This window comes from Heloderma suspectum, chromosome 1 (assembly GCF_057233095.1).
Source record: "Heloderma suspectum isolate Gila_16-S chromosome 1, 16-S_ref, whole genome shotgun sequence".
Classification (NCBI taxonomy): Eukaryota; Metazoa; Chordata; class Lepidosauria; order Squamata; family Helodermatidae; genus Heloderma; species Heloderma suspectum.
In genome coordinates this window covers 366,052,623-366,067,162 of record NC_139458.1, presented here as the reverse complement: position 1 = coordinate 366,067,162, position 14,540 = coordinate 366,052,623, and the positions used below count along the sequence as shown (strand labels likewise).

Below are 14,540 nucleotides of genomic sequence, written 5' to 3'. Positions count from 1 at the left end.
GAGGCAATGCCACTGTACCATGCTTGTGGACTCCACCATGTTGTGCTCTGCAGGCAACCAATAGCGGAATGGCAAAGAGGCGGGGCGACACTCCTACCCCATTGTTTTCACTGGCATTGTCATCATAACCGCACCCCCAGCAACCTCCCAAAGCAGCTCATTGCACCTTGGCAGAAGTACACAGGAAGGCGGTGGTGGTTTGATGGCACGACCTGAAAAAAAGTCTGCATTTCCCCATACATAAATATCACAGAATTTCATGGGGAAAACAGGGAAGGTGTGGGACAGCTGCTGGAGGACAACAATCCCATGAAAAAATGCCCGTGTGGAGAAGCCCACACGACAATACCTCTATCAGGACCAACCGAAATTCCACAAAAATGTGCAAGCTTTCATGTTTCCAGAACTCTTCATCCCCTGCTTATTTTGTATGACCTGGCCTGATGGAGAATTCTGGAGTACTCGAAAGCTTGCACTTTTTCAGGGGATTTTGCTTTGGTTCTAATAAAGGTCTTGCCCAACTGTGGATTTTGAATCCTGAATGTGGGTCATCTGTGATGAAGCCTGTGTCTGTTTTGCAATTGGCAGCAGGCTCCTGCTTCATGTACAATGACGCTTCATCATAGGTGATGAACTGCATATATGTATATAAACTGCATTGATCTCCCACCTTTCTTCTATGGACCTCAAGTTCCCAGGCAGCCCCCCGTTCAGGCACTGACCAGACCCAGGCCTGTTCCACAGCTGCAAGGTATCCATCCCATGCCCTGGAATGTAGTATTGACACAAAGCAAAAGTGATACTGGTGCAGGAGACTTTGACTTCTGTGAAGCAGCTTAAGATGCAGTCTTTAAACAAACAAACAAACAAAATCTTTAAAACTTTCTGGAAATCGATGTAATTTATTTCTGAGGAAATGTTTAGGGTGGAGTGAAAGTTGATCACTGCCAAGGTTCCTTCCAACTCCTTAATTCTATATGGAAACTGAAGGGGAGCAGATTTTGGCTACACATGAGGAGAAATTTCCCAGTGGTAAGAGTTGTTCAACAATGGAGCAAACTGCCTCAGGAGGTATTTAAATAGAGGCTGGACAGTCATCTGCCAAGGATCCTGTTACTGCATGCAGCACTGCTGAAGCTGGCAGTGCAGGAGGAGCAGTGGAGGTGATATTTGCCTCCATGTCCTCCAGTCTCCTTGTTTTTGCTTTGAAGGGGGGAGTGAAAGAGGCTGGTGGAAGCTCAGGATAAATCGTATCCTAGCCTTTCTGGTCTCCTCCCCTCCTCGCCCACTGGAAGGCCCTCTTCTCCTCCTCTCTGAGGTTGATTCTCTGACCCTGGAGAGGCAGCCATCACTGTTCTCTCTGCACCGGCTGTGAGGGGTCAGGATCTAGGATCGGATCTCTGACTCCCCCTTCTGAGGTTAGACCACTATCTCCAACCTTGGAAGGGTTTTTCTGAGCCGTCCTGTGGTCCTTGGTTCTCCCAGGACCATAGGATTGCTCTCTTATTCTATGGTATTACTGATTTCCCATTTTGAAGCAATACGAATGTCCAGTTTTGGGAGGATGTAATCCTGCTTAGTGGGAGCCTGTTGGTTAAAAAAAAAAAAATAGAAATCTTGAATCAGCTTGCATAAATACCAGCTTTTCAAGTTTTACTGTCTACTGCAAAAATTGAAATGCATGGTCATGTCATCCATACTAAAGTTGTGTGTGCACTATCATACTCCCTTGAACTCTAGCACTACAAGTATTTTATTATTTCCCTTTTCGTAATGTTTTAAATTATTTATTATTTTATATTGTTCTTACACTGTTTTACATGGGTTTTTATACATATCAGTGGTATATGTGTGTGTGTGTTTGTGTGTTTGTTGTGCACCACTTAGAGATTTGGGTATATTTACCAAATAGGCCTGCTCGGGACTTCATGGCAACCATGACAACCATGGGGCTGTCTCAGTACATCACTGGCCTGACACATGTGGCAGGGCATACCCTTGACCTGGTTTTTGCTGTTGGACGGATGAGGGATGATCTGGTTTGGGGCAGGGTGTTCAACAACCCCGTTGTCATGGTCAGATCATTTCCTTGTGAAGTTTGGATTGGCAGTAGCAGATCCTCCCTGCAAGGGTGTGGGACCAATTAAGATGGTCTGCCCCCGGAGACTTATGGAGTCCAATGGATTCCTGAATGCTCTGTGGGATTTTCCAGCTGTTAGGGCTGGCGATTCGGTCGAGGCTTTGGTCTCACTATGGAATGGTGAGATGGGAAAGGCCATTGATACAATCGGTCCCAAGCGCCCACTCCGGTAATTCACCTTGGTTTACAGAAGATCTACGGGCAATGAAACAGGCCGGACGACGGCTAGCGTGCAGGTGGCGCAGGTCTCGGAGCGAGTATGATCGACGATTAGCAAAGACTCTTCGTTGTGCCTATTATGTGGCAGTGAGGATGGCAAAAAAAAATCTTACTATACATCTATTATTTCATCCTCAAAATGTCGCCCAGCAGAATTGTTCTGAGTGGTGAAGAGCCTGTTGGGACCTTGCTCAGGCTCAGAGAAACTGCGATTGGAACCCTCGGTCATCTGCTGTGATAAATTTGCTAGGCACTTCGGGGAGAAAGTCGCTCATATTCACTCACAACTTGATGCTGCAGTTATTGCAGAATCTGGGGAGGTGTCCAGTGTTCGGTCTGGTTGTGTTTCCTGGGATCAGTTTCAGTTGTTGCAGCCTGATGGTGTGGACAAGACACTTGAATCAGTCTGTCCCACCATATGTAAGCTTGACCCTTGCCCATCTTGGCTAAGATGATCTAGCAGGGGTGGATTGGCTGGGTGGGTCCAGAGAGTGGTAAATACTTTGCTCTGTCAGGGGGTGGTTCTTGCCACCTTGAAAGAGGCTGTAATGTGCCTTCTCCTGAAGAGGCCCTTCTTGGATCCAGAGGTGTGTGAGAACTATCACCCCATTGCCAATTATCCCCTTTTGGGGCAAGGTGCTTGAGCATGTGATGGCTGGGCAGCTTCAGATGTTCTTGGAGGAAACTGATTTCCTGGACCCATTTCAGACTGGTTTCAGGCCAGGGTACAGCACCGACGTGGCCTTGGTTGCTCTAACTGGTGACCTACTCTGGGTGAAAGACAGGGGGAGTGCTACCCTGTTGATCTTCCTGGATCTCTCAGCAGCTTTTGACACCATTGATCATAGTGTCTTACTGGATTGGCTCTGCAGGATGGGAGTTGAGGGCACTGTGCTACAGTGGTTCTACTCCTATGTGCAGGGCCGATTCCAGAGAGTGGTATTGGGGGATCCTGTTCTACCCCATGGTTATTAAGCTGTGGGGTGCCACAGGGTTCTATTCTATCCCCCATGCTGTTCAACATCTATATGAAGCCATTGGGAGAGGTCATTAGGAGTTTTGGGGTGGGGTGTCACCAGTACGCTGATGATACTCAGCTCTGTTTCTCCTTGTCGTCAGAGTTGGCTGAGGCAGTGAAGGTGCTGGACCAGTGCCTGGAGGCTGTAATGGGCTGGATGAGGGCCAATAAACTGAAGCTAAATCCTGACAAGACAGAAGCTCTATGGATTGGTGGTCCCCAAGTCCGGGAATTGAGTAATCGACCTGTCCTGGATGGGGTTGCACTGCCCCTGAAGGAGCAGGTGCGTAGCTTGGGAGTACTCCTAGATCCATCCCTGTCACTGGAGCCCCAGGTGGACTCCGTGGCCTGATGTACTTGGGTCCAGCTTCAGCTGATCCACCAGCTATGGCCTTTCCTGGACAGGGATGACCTAGCCACAGTAGTACATATGCTGATAACTTCCTGATTAGACTATTGTAGTGCACTATACGTGGGGCTGCCCTTGAAGACAACTCAGAAGTTGCAGCTAGTGCAAAATGCAGCAGCTAGACTGCTGACCAGAACACCTCATCAAAATCATATAACACCAGTTTTAAAGGAATTGCACTGGCTGCCAATACACTTCTGGTCAGAATTCAAAGTTTTGGTGATGACAGTTAAAGCCCTAATTGGCATAGGACCTCGATATTTGAGGGAGTGCCTATCCCTATATATGCCTGCCAGAGAATTGAGATCTGTTGGAGGGGCCCTCCTCTGTGTCCCACCAGTAAGAGACATACACTATGGTGGGACGTGGGAGAGGGCCTTCTCTGCTGTGGCACCCCGGTTGTGGAATGCTCTTCCCTTGGAGGCCTGATTGGCGCAGACATTGGTCTCATTTCGGTGCCAAGTAAAAACATGGCTTTCTACCAAAGTCTTTGAGGGCTAAATGCATTCCCTAGCACATTGTTTTAACTGTTTTGTTGTTTTAGATTTTAACCAGTTTTAGCTTGTTTAAGAGTTTAATATGTTTTAGGTGTTTAAATGATTTATTGTTTTATACTTTTTAAATTGATTTTATGTGTATGCTGCCCTAAGATCTTAATGATATAGGGTGGGATAGAAATGTTTTAAATAAATAAATAAACTAAATATTTAACCATTTGGCGAGCTGGGACACATTAATACCATGAACTGGTTCACCGTCATTGCCAGAAAAATTAATAAATCTTAACATTTATATAGCGCGTTCAAAGTGATTCATATACAGTACATGACCTGAAAATCCTGGGAACTACTTTAAGTGGGAGGGGAGGGAATCTTATAACAAGAAAATTCTCAATACTCTCTCCAAAATTACAATTCATATGTTTCTCTCACAGAAGCCATAGCAGTTAAACTGCGATGAACTAAATATATATTTGCAGTGAAGAGATTGCTTTAGGACTGTAGCAGTAGCACACAATACTCTTGCCATGGATGCTACCCTGGCTTCTCTGTATTAAATAGTACATACATATACCTGTAATGTTTAGGAGCTCTTGCCGTGCAGACTGCAGTAATCATAGTCACTAGGGGTGTCTCTACATTAAGGAAAACCCTGCATCTTTTCTAGGGCATTGTGCTTTTGCTTTCTTTGTGGGATTAGGACGGGCTTCTTTACACAGCAGACACATGGGCTTTCTTCACACGGAGCTTTTATCCTGAGATTGAGATTGCTCCTTCCCAGAAGTTTGCAGGCTCTTTAAATGATGCCATGACCCTCCAAGGGGTCTCTTGCACTAAATGCCGTTTCTTCTGTTTTTAAATAGATTGCAGATATTTAGCTATCAAGTTACCCCATTGTGGCTGGGTGACCAGTCAGATGGGCGATTAATAAATTTAATAAATAAATTTAATAAATAAAAATTGTGTTCCACTTGAGTTCCCTCTGTGAAAAGAGGGAAAGCAGCAAGAAGAGGAGCAAGATCAATGAAAGAGAATGGAAGACTCAGATATGGGGAGAAGGAGGGGGAAAGGGGAGGGGGGAAAGGATGGGGGTGAAAAAGGGAGTTGTTGTGATCCCGCATTTAAAACAGAAGCAGAAAGCCCCCTTTTAAATGCAGGATTTCAGGCTGGTGTAGAGATGCCCATGGTTTGCATAGAGGAAGCGCCTCCCTCCCTCCCTGGCATGTGTGCAAAGGAGCGGGGGTGGGGTAGTCTTGCTTTCATTGCTTAACTTGTGCTGTACCATTTTCTTGCAACTGTAGGCACACGTACTTGGGAGTAAGCCCCACTGAACTTAATGGGGTGCTCTGAATCAACAAAGGACGTTGAGCCTGGTGGAGTGGGAGATCAGATCTGTCTCCCTTCGCTGCAGGGAAGCATTTTACTCTCTTCTCCGATCAGCGATCAAGAGACATGTGATTTGAATTGAGGAAAGTCCTACCTCGGCAAGTTCATGGCATTAAGCCGGCATTACACACTGCCTATATGGCACTGTTAACTTTTATTACTAGTTTATCTCTGATCTTTTTGAAAGTGCGATAAAGAGTAAAATGTGCGTGAAGCTTCCTGGAGGTTGACGACCCGCAAAATTCTGTGAGTGACCAGTCACGAGAGTACAATAAATTGCTCGTGTAGAGACACCTGATGAGCATTGGTCAGGGGAGCTTTGCTATGTATGGACCTTTGCCAATGGTGGAAGCAAGTATGCAGCAAAACCCGTTCCTGGCCATCACACCCAGCACATTGGCCAGGAACCCAGTGACATCGGGGTCAGAGTTCTGCCCCTTGACATCAAGGCACATGGTCCTCTCCCTGATATATCACTTGGCCCACGGAAGGTGGGGTAGGGGATCATCGCTCCCCCCTGGATTAAGTTCCGCACCGCTGTCATAGTGTGTAGGCCCACCAATGTCCACAGAAGGCATGGTGTGGGGAGTAGGGTTACTCACTAGTGGCTGTTTTCTATGCTACAAGAAATCCTAAATGTTACAACTGAGCTGGTGGTTGAATGTGCCCCTGGAATGCAACCTTGGGCAGCATCTTTTGTGGCAAGACTAGCATGGGCTGTAGCCAATGGGAGCTTCCCTCCTGATTAAAATAGCAGCTTCTTCAGGAAGGTGGGGGAGGATTTTCATTGGGGCTGGAGCATGGAATGAAAGGGTTGACTCTTCCTGATCCAGATCCCCAACCCACCCACCCCGGGCTCCTATTTTCAGTTGTAACAACATTCACACAACAAAGTGATGCAATTAGTGTCGTGTGTAATTTTGCCCTTAATATTTGAGACCTACAGGCAGCTTCTGGTATTTCAAGTGATTGTGCATGATCCAATTTGTTGCCCAACACTGTTGTAATAGGTCTGACATGGCACCAAGTGAAATGCCTTCCATTCCGTTTTATTGCTAGTAGCAGATATAGTGAATTTGACTGAAAATTTATAAAAGTAGAAAATACATTTTTTTAAAAAAGTATGGTTCCAATTCTGCAGCTCTCTCTGAGGTGACATTCTTACTAAAATGAGCACACTCCGTTCATTAATTTCACTTTCCCATTGCCTATTTCAGTTACCACTGGATCCTTTTTCCTTTGGGTTAATATGTATCACACTTCATTTACTTTGGTCCCACCCACCCCTTCAGCCCAAACAGTATGTTCTTGCAGTGGAGCATTATCTATTCAAATATGTTATTAATCTGTGCAGGTAACATTTAAACCAACTCATAGCTAACTCCAGTGCAGAAACATTACTCATAGGACTTACTGATAAGATGCTGCTAGCCTAACCAAGGTTGTGGTTTCTACAAATCCACTCACAGCAGGTCATGGCCAACATGGGTACAGAGCCCTTTAGGGGAGGCACTCCTTTCCCTCACCCCATACTGATTCATTATGATCATGAATGCTTTTACTGACATCAGAACATTTAAAGTGCTAGGCTACTAAGTCTTATGTTTTATATGTTAATGTACATTTAAATTAGGGTATAAAGCACTTGATAGATCAGCTGATTTGCCTTCAGTGGAATTGTGCTATCTGCCAGCAGGTCTGGGCCAGGCAAAACAATGTTACTTTGTCATAAACTCTTTATTGTAAGACTTATTTCTGCAGACAATGGTATTTTATTGAAGTGTCTCTATATTTGTGTTCGATAGAGTGTCTTTTAGATACATCCAGGCATTAGAGGGTAATTTTGTTACATATTCTAACTGACTTTGTAAGAATGCTATTGATTGATTGATTGATTGACTGATAAGACTAAACAAGGAATTGCTCTTGAATTTCATTCTCCCATATCAGCTTTGAAACCCCCCCCCCCCCAATAAGAAATGAAGTTACATACCAGAAATACTGGAGCTCTACAAAGGTTCTGCTGTACGAATTCTCTTTTTTGTCTGATTCACTGGCAGCACTCCAAGGATAGGGTAGGGGGACGACATACAGCATCCTGCGCATACCAAATGCCTAATTTTGATCTGTGATCCTGAGCCCTCATTTCCACTTCACAGACTCTACTGAGCTATGCCACAGAGAGACAAATCCCAGAAGTGGTGGGAGGAAAGATGAAAGCCAAAAAGAACTGCATTTATTAAGCAGTTTTTCTTTCACTGAAAAGAAGCATTTATCAGTGATTTCATATATCATGTGAGAGGTGGCTCCCTGCCAGCTTCCAAGGATCCAAACAATCAGCTGACATCATATGCTAACTATAGAGCAGGCAGTGATTGCTTTAGGTGAATAAATAATGCAGCTGCAGTGGCAGAGGTCTTCAGTGACACAGTTTTTATTATGATTGGGCTGTCAGTCTTGGATAATCAGGGGAATCATTCCCAATTGCAACAAGAAATGCTAGCCGCAGCATTCAGAGCAGTTATCGAAAAGAGCTGAGGACGGGCACAATCCACCAGGAAATTCTCCTGGTGCAAGCCACTTTAAAATAAGCGGGAGCCAGAGAAGAGTAGGGCACCATTCTTGTGCATCTTAATTAATTAGGCATGTGCAGGAGAAAAGTGGGTTGCCTTCTCTGCAAAAAGGGGTATCTTCAGTCTCCCCTTCTCAGACACTTGCAACCACTTGGACACCAGAAGCAAAATTATGGCCCACGGAAATTTGCAACTACTTTGTCACCAGAAGCAAAACTACAGATCAGGGAAAGCATTCTAGGAAAGTGCAGAAGGGCGTTCTAACCTGTTCAGTATAGGCTCAGAGACAGTGGATTCAGAAGATGCTGTGGCTGGAACAGATGCTGGTGCATTCTGAACACTCAGTGACATTCAGCACAGTTTAAGCTGGTACAGGGAATTAAGTATGTATAAAGATCTATTCTGTCCTGATATAGTACTTCTTTGAGGCATTGGGAGGCAGAATTAATTAATTTACATTTATTATTATTATTATTATTATTACATTTATATCCACTTTTTTCCTCTTGTAAGGAACCCAAGCTGACTTATATGGTCCTCCTCCTCTCACAACAACCCTGTGAGGTAGGTTATGCTTAGAGTCAGTGACTGGCCCAAAGTCACCCAGTGAGCTTCATGGCCAAGTGGGGACAAGAACCTGGATTTCCTGAGTCCAGTCCAACACTCTAGTCACTACACTACACAGGCAAAAAGCAAAGTGTTTTTCAGGGTTATATTGGTAATACAAGTTCTAAGACACAGCATTTTCTGTTTTCTACAATGCAGGTTTAAGGTTTGAGGAGTTTGCTGTATTTGTTTTAATAAATGTATTGTGGCTTTAATTAATTGTTGTGGTACTATCATTGCTGATAGCTCCTTTGAATATGAATATATGAATAATAAATATGAAATGCATTCCAACATATAGGCCAAATCTACACAGAGACGGTTTTTGAGGTGATTCCGTTTAAATCTAGATTTTCATGAAATCGGATTAGCTCCTCGTGAGACAAACTGAGCCAGTAATGGGGTATATGCATTAAAAACAACAACAAAAAAACACTTGCATGGGGCAAACGGCACCTGAAATCACATCCGTTCAGGGTTGGGCAGAGTCCCACAAGTAGAACTGAATGTCATCAACTGCCTAGTGCAGGGCAGTGAATGAGCGGAGGCTTCCCTGCACCTCTCCCCCTCACCTGCGCTCAGTGAGCTGCAATAGGGGATGAGTTACTTTCAAGTAGGCATGTTTAGCAGATAACTCTCTTCCATGTCCAGCCCTTCTCTGAGGGATTAGGGGTCATTTGGGGGCCATCAGCTTTTAAAATCAGTAAGGCTCTGCATACCCGCAGACCCCATAAGAGCATACCTTCGCACTTCCATAACAGTGCATGTTTGCAACAGCACAGTTTCAAAGCAACAGGGATGGCTGCCTGCCCCTCCCCACTCCTGCAATCAGTGAATATTTAAAACAACAGGCAAAGGAATTATCTTGACCCTTCTGCTCCTGTACTCAACAAAGTGTGATTGAAGTTACTTCCAGGTAGACATGTTTAGCCCTCTGCCCCCCCCCCAACTTTCCCTTCAACCAATCTGTGCTGTGCCCAGCAGCCCACACCGAGGGCAGCTCAAGTCACACAGACTCCCAAACCACGCTGAAGCTGCCATGACGGGAAAATCCATCAGAAAACCTGTTTTTTAAGAATGGATTTTACACAAGAAACAGCACACTTGCTACAGAGAAGGGCACGCATCATGTGCCATGATCATCTTGAGGCCACAGCAGGACCACAGTAAATACCCCATATATGCCAGCTTAAGGGATTGGAGACTGCAGCATTATCAAACTAATTGCAGATCCACCACTGGTTTCTTCAGCCTCATTAGTATTTTACAAAGCAGTACTTGGCCTTACTGAATAACGGCCCCAAAGATAGCGAATTGACAGTTAAAATAATTATTCTCCAGAATGTAATGTCCTCTGATATTTGTTTAACGTGATACGGCACATGACAGAGAGAAGTGGGCAGTATTGCAGGAATGTAGTTCAATAAGCAATGAGCTGTCCAGTCAAATAATCTGTGGAGTCTGGAACAATGTTGAGATAAAGCCCTCAGAACAATAGAGCAGTTGAATGGTCAAACAGCTACATTAGGATCTGCTCAAAGCATCCATTCATATCGATTTTGCAATGCTACCCCTTTGTTATCCTGCAGAGAGAGAGATGCGTGCATTACATTCACTTGTAACTATATATAGATGACTACGTTGCATCAAATGAGTTACACTTTGCATCCTAAGCCTTCTAGAACAGCCTTCCCCAACCTGGTGCCCTCCAGGGCTTGGATCCAGGACCTGCCTTCCTCAAGAAGAAGGGTCTCTGGTCATGGAAGATCCCTCCACCCAATTTTGGAGGATCTCCCCTTCCCTCACACCAGAAGTCACCCCATTCAGCAGGGCCTCCTGACTCTCTGTGTAGCATTTTCAGGGGGCTACCAGGGTTGCCATGGGAAGGAGGGGGTGAGGAAGTCCACTTCCGCCAGAGCCATTGATCTAGTTTAAATCTGAATCCAACTCCAGATGCCTTGAACTATAACTCCCAGCATTAATGACCATTGGGCATGCTGGCTGGAGCTGATGGGAGTTGAAGTACAAAACATCTGGAGGGCACCAGGGTGAGCCAGTCTGCCTTAGAATAATACTGGTACTCAGAGTGGACCAATGGATACCATCTTAATGCCATTCCATGAGGGCAGTATGCTCCCTCTAGTATCTGCCATTTTTGCTCCCATAGTTTCATTTGAGCCAGGACTCAGTACTGGGCTGCCCAGGGAGATCATATGGTAAAGCTATTCCTGGACTGAACCACATCCGACTGTAGGTGTGTGTGTGTTGGAGGGGGCAGGGGGACAAACATGTTTGAATGTTTCTACACACACACACACACACACACACACAAAATCCATGCACAAAGGAAACTAGTGTATCAAGAAGTGGCTAGACTAGAATCCTTTCTCCTGACATCTAGTTTTCTATGTGTAAGGACTTTGTTTGTGCACACATCAGAATTCAAACATTCAGCTAAGCCTGCAGTCTGAAGTGATATCGTCCAGGAAGTTTTATCATGTGATTTGCTGTTTGTGTAGACCAACCTTGAGCCCTAGTAAGCTGTGACTTCCAGCCAGCAACAACATCAGAAATTACAAAACAGCTTTAAATTCTGGCTGGGAATGATGGGAGGTGTAGTCCAACACATCTGGAGGGCACCAGGTTGGGGAAGGCTTCCGTAATGTTTCCCTTAGAAGTCGACAAGGAGAGACGCTTGGGGCTTGCCAGAAACGACAGCCTCAGGGCCATAGTGGTAAAAGCTCTGCAGTGTCCTACCACTGTTCTCAGCTCCCTCACAGAACTTTTTTTTTTTTTTTAAAGTAGGGTCTTCCTAGCCATCTGGTCTGGCCTAGTCTGACTTGGTATAGGCACCTCCTTCCATGTTATGCAAGCTACTTACATAGTTTTCTTTGGATTATTGTTTAGAGAGTTTCAGATGTTGTTTAAAGATTAGGGGGGGATAGAACATGTCCTTGGCAATGTGATTCATTTAAAAGAAGGGTTGTGATTGTCTGATGATCTCATAGAATCACAGAATAATAGGGTTGAAAGGGGCCTACAAGGCCATCGAGTCCAACCCCCTGTTCAATGCCTAATTAGTTTCAGTGTAGGGGTGTATGGATTGTGTAAAATCTGTTCTGTCTGTGTTTCATGGATCATTTGGCCATTGACGGAATCAGATTTTTTTTAGTTTCCAAATTTGCAAGTTTGCATTTGCACAAATGCAAATTCGCAAAAATGCACAAATTACCCCAAAATGTACATTTTCATGCTTTAGCCTATTGGGGAAATGCACATTTTTAGATTTTTGTAAATTGTTGTGTATTTTTCTATGACAAAATTTGCATACATTTCTGGAAAGTTAAAAAAATGGCCCACAAGTCCCTGGAATTTGCCCAATGGGAGGAAAGCCAGTACGTTGCAAAATCCACCAGTCGGATTCATAAAAATCTGAACTCATTTGTTTCCATTACAGATTTCTCCAAAATCCCTATTCCAGTGTAAGGTGTTAAATTAAAAAGCAGGGTTTGTTCAGTCATAAAGTATATGTCTATACTGCAGCATAATTTTATAGGGGATTTCCATAGCCAGCTTCATAGCTTGATCTTATGTGTGTTTACAGAGAAGTAAATCCCCCTATACCCCTAGGTAAATGTGAATAGATTGTGCTGTAAATATGTGATCCACCTCTCCACTGCAAAGTCCATGTTCGATAAAACAAACAAACAAACAAACAAACACTGTTTTAGCACACACATTCACCCTCTACCCTGATTCCTGGACAATCACCATTTTTTAAATGTTCAGAATATGGAGTGCTTCCAGTCTATTTGTATTTTAATAACACTGTATCCAAATCTTAAACATCGCAGGCTGCTGCCCTGTGCTCAGTTATGTGCACAGACTTATGTGCATGTTGTTTTATATAATAGGTCCACAGACTATAGGCTGGCTTGCAATTTCACACAAAACGTCTGCAAGAAGGAGGTGTCGTGGGAGAAAATACGTAAGATTCCAATATGGAAATTAGTGGCATTTCATGCTAGTCCCTATTAAACCTTGTTAGATATTCATTTTTAGGAGCCATGCCATCGGCTGCCTTTGTAGCACTACACATTGCACTCGTCTTAGCCTTACAGTGATAATGAGGCAACTATTTCCAAAAGTAATGAAAACAGGGGGAGGAATCTTGCTACAGCAGGGCAGCTTGCCTTGCTGCTAGCAAAAAACAACCCACCAAAAAGAAAACCCTCCTCAACTCTTTAAACAAATGAATACACAGTGGGAGATGTGGACTCCATGCTTGAGCTGGAGGAAAAGGAGAGAAGAGCATGTTCTGAAATGTCAGGACTTTGCTGCAGGACAGGGTGCAACCTTCAATTCTCCAGTTTTATTTTCTTTGAAGAGCTATATGAGGGCTTGTGCAATAGATCAGAGAAGCACTCCTCCTGGAAAGTACCAAACCCGCCCACCTCCTTTAAGTCTATAATATAGAGGAGTTGAATCTTCTTCAGCTCAGGGGCCAAATTCCATTTCAGAAAAGCTCTTGGGCGCCACAGTCCAAGGGTGGGCGAAGCCAAAGGCAGAAGGGATGTGGCCAAAAATACCAGCAAATTTTAGCTTAAAGCTCTTACTACCCTTAGGAGAGGCATTTCAACCTTTTGGAATGGGGCGGGGGGAGGAAACGCTGAGAAACCACCAAACAATCTATAGTCATGGGAAAGGGGGAGGACCCACAGGAAGGGGGCATGGCTATCTGACAAATGCTGGAGGGACTGATTGGGACTCCAGGAGGATGGTTTTGGTCCCTGGGCCAGAGGTACTACACCCCTGCGATAATTGTACAGGTGTGATGTGTGTACACGTTATCAGTGATGGCACAGGCACTATCCAATAGTGGCCATTGAAGTTATACAATCATATTATTCAACAGAAATCTTGATGCTAGTGATGGGGAAGCGGGAGTCACCATTCACCATAATCAGTATAATTTCTGAATGACAAATGGTGCTTCTAGATGAGGTTTTTATTCTGTATTCAGGCTGCTTCATTCATGTCCTCCTCAATTAGTAATGCTCCCGTGCTTTCCCACCAATTCTTCCATCTTTTTTTCTTAGCAGAAAAAAAACCTGTTAAAGAGGAAAAGACAGAATAGTTGCACAATGGCTCTTAATGGTTAGAGCTAGGAGTCCTCTTTCCAGAAACACCAAACACATGCATATGTTGCAGTTTTCGATGGCAAAACACACTGGTTGGGACTGGGGTTGTATCGCCGATTCTTACTTGGTCACTGTTAGTCTGCAAAAGCAGCGGTGTAGACATGCGCACATCATTCACAAAGGATATGTGTCAGTATAACTGAAAATCAGTTTACAAAAACCTTAACTGTGAAAAGGCACTAAGCCTTCCCAGAAACTCATGTGAACTCATTGAAGTCCTCATCTCAGAAAGTGTCATAACTCTCCTGGGGAGTCTTCATCAGAGGAAGAGCTTGAACCTTCAGAGCCAGATGTTCCCAGGGAACACACTGCCTCAGAGGACCCTGACACTACCCAAGATGGTCCTGGCCTCTCAGGGGTGAGGTCTTCAGAGGTCTTCTCAAGAGGCAGAGAGCTCAGCTTTTGAGGCAGAGGGGGATGCGAGACCACCTAGGCTTTAAAGTGAAACCTACGGGGAAGGGAGACGTAAAGTTGGGGGTAACAATGGA

General features: G+C 44.5%; 1 long non-coding RNA gene across 1 annotated transcript in view; it reads right to left on the bottom strand.

The window, feature by feature from the left end:
- The window catches only part of LOC146359810 (uncharacterized), a 49,972-nt gene extending 41,998 nt beyond the window's left edge, over positions 1 to 7,974 (bottom strand). The window contains exon 1 of the long non-coding RNA XR_014786788.1: positions 7,666 to 7,974. This is a non-coding gene — a long non-coding RNA (uncharacterized LOC146359810). The remainder of the gene's footprint in view (positions 1 to 7,665) is intronic.
- Between the last annotated feature and the right edge of the window lie 6,566 nt (positions 7,975 to 14,540).